Here is a 3,051-nt window from a genome sequence, read left to right on the forward strand (position 1 = left end):
GACACTAAAAGCACCATAGTAGAACACAGAAGAAGCTTCGAAGTTGAAGCAATAGCCAGTAAGAAGTAGTACAATTCAAGTTTTAGTTGTCGATTATTCAATTGTTTGCAGGCTTTGGAGTCGTGGACATGACCTAGGACCTTAAGATTTTGCATGAAAGGAGGACTAGCAGCCGTGTTGCACAGGAGAATGTGAAAAGTGTTCATATGTAGAAAAAACCTGACAAATCCGTCTGTTTTCGTCATTTGTTATCATATCGACTTAGAGCCAGATCGTCACATTTTCCGCTCTTCTCTCTGAAACGGTTACATTTGTCGTCTGCAAAGCTATGTCGCGTGCTGCGGTATGTGGAGACACTAAAAGCACCATAGTAGAACACAGAAGAAGCTTCTAAGTTGAAGGAATAGCCAGTAAGAAGTAGTACAATTTAAGTTTTAGTTGTCGATTATACACTTATTAGCCGGCTTTGGTGGCTTGGACATGACCTAGGACTTTAAGATTTTGCATGAAAGGAGGACTAGCAGCCGCGTTGCACGGTAGAATGTGAAAAGTGTTCATATGTAGTAAAAACCTGACAAATCCGTCTGTTTTCGTCCTTTGTTATCATATCGACTTAGAGCCAGATCGTCACATTTTTCGCTCTTCTCTCTGAAACGGTTATATTTATCGTCTGCAAAGCTATGTCGCGTGCTGCGGTTTGCGGAGACACTAGAAGCACCATAGTAGAACACAGAAGAAGCTTCTAAGTTGTAGCAATAGCCAGTAAGAAGTAGTACAATTCAAGTTTTAGTTGTCGATAATTCACTTTTTAGCCGGCTTTGGTGGCTTGGACATGACCTAGGACCTTAAGATTTTGCATGAACGGAGGTCTAGCAGCCGCGTTGCACGGGAGAATGTGAAAAGTGTTCATATGTAGTAAAAACCTGAGATATTCGTCTGTTTTCGTCATTTGTTATCATATCGACTTAGAGCCAGATCGTCACATTGGCCGCTCTTCTCTCTGAAACGGTTACATTTATCGTGTGCAAAGCTATGTCGCGTGCTGCGGTATGCGGAGTCACTAAAAGCACCACAGTAGAACACAGAAGAAGCTTCTAAGTTGAAGCAATAGCCAGTAAGAAGTAGTACAATTCAAGTTTTAGTTGTCGATTATTCACTTTTTAGCCGGCTTTGGTGGCTTGGACATGACCTAGGACCATAAGATTTTCCATGAAAGGAGGTCTAGCAGCCGCGTTGCAGGGGAGTATGTGAAACGTGTTCAGATGTAGTAAAAACATCAGAAATCCGTCTGTTTTCGTCATTTGTTATCATATCGACTTAGAGCCAGATCGTCACATTGGCCGCTCTTCTCTCTGAAACGGTTACATTTATCGTCTGCAAAGCTGTGTCGCGTGCTGCGGTATGCGGAGACACTAAAAGCACCATTGTAGAACACAGAGGAAGCTTCTAAGTTGACGCAATAGCCAGTAAGAAGTAGTACAATTTAAGTTTTAGTTGTCGATTATACACTTTTTAGCCGGCTTTGGTGGCTTGGACATGACCTAGGACCTTAAGATTTTGCATGAAAGGAGGACTAGCGGCCGCGTTGCACGGTAGAATGTGAAAAGTGTTCATATGTAGTAAAAACCTGACAAATCCGTCTGTTTTCGTCATTTGTTATCATATCGACTTAGAACCAGATCGTCACATTTTCCGCTCTTCTCTCTGAAACGGTTACATTTATCGTCTGCAAAGCTATGTCGCGTGCTGCGGTATGCGGAGACACTAAAAGCACCATAGTAGAACACAGAAGAAGCTTCTAAGTTGAAGCAATAGCCAGTAAGAAGTAGTACAATTCAAGTTTTAGTTGTCGATTATTCACTTTTTAGCCGGCCTTGGTGGCTTGGACATGACCTAGGACCTTAAGATTTTGCATGAAAGGAGGTCTCGCAGCCACGTTGCACCTGAGAATGTGAAAAGGGTTCATATGTAGTAAAAACCTGAGAAATCCGTCTATTTTCGTCATTCGTTATCATATTGACTTAGAGCCAGATCGTCACATTGGCCGCTCTTCTCTCTGAAACGGTTACATTTATCCTCTGCAAAGCTATGTCGCGTGCTGCGGTATGTGGGGACACTAAAAGCACCATAGTAGAACACAGAAGAAGCTTCTAAGTTGAAGAAATAACCAGTAAGAAGTAGTACAATTCAAGTTTTGTTGTCGATTATTCACTTTTTAGCCGGCTTTGGTGGCTTGGACATGACCTAGGACCTTAAGATTTTGCATGAAAGAGGACTAGCAGCCGCGTTGCATGGAAGAATGTAAAAAGTGTTCATATTTAGTAAAAACCTGAGAAATCCGTCTGTTTTCGTCATTTGTTATCATATCGACTTAGAGCCAGATCGTCACATAGGCCGCTCTTCTCTCTGAAACGGTTACATTTATCGTCTGCAAAGGTACGTCGCGTGCTGCGGTATGCGGAGACACTAAAAGCACCATAGTAGAACACAGAATAAGCTTCTAAGTTGAAGCAATAGCCAGTAAGAAGTAGTACAATTCAAGTTTTAGTTGTGTATTATTCACTTTTTAGCCGGCTTTGGTGGCTTGGATATGACCTAGGACTTTAAGGTTTTGCACAGTTCCCTACAGTCGTTTTATGAACAAAGTAAGAGCATACGGACTATCAGATCAATTGTGTGATTGGATTGAGGAGTTCCTAGATAACAGAACGCAGCACGTCATTCTCAATGGAGAGAAGTCTTCCGAAGTAAGAGTGATTTCAGATGTGCCGCAGGGGAGTGTCATAGGACCGTTGCTATTCACAAAATACATAAATGACCTGGTGGATGACATCGGAAGTTCACTGAGGCTTTTTGCAGATGATGCTGTGGTGTATCGAGAGGTTGCAACAATGGAAAATTGTAGTAAAATGCAGGAGGATCTGCAGCGAATTGACGCATGGTGCACGGAATGGCAATTGAATCTCAATGTTGCGAAGTGTAATGTGATGCGAATACATAGAAAGATAGGTCCCTTATCATTTAGCTACAAAATAGCAGGTCAGCAACTGG

This window comes from Schistocerca gregaria, unplaced genomic scaffold (assembly GCF_023897955.1).
Source record: "Schistocerca gregaria isolate iqSchGreg1 unplaced genomic scaffold, iqSchGreg1.2 ptg000437l, whole genome shotgun sequence".
NCBI lineage: Eukaryota > Metazoa > Arthropoda > Insecta > Orthoptera > Acrididae > Schistocerca > Schistocerca gregaria.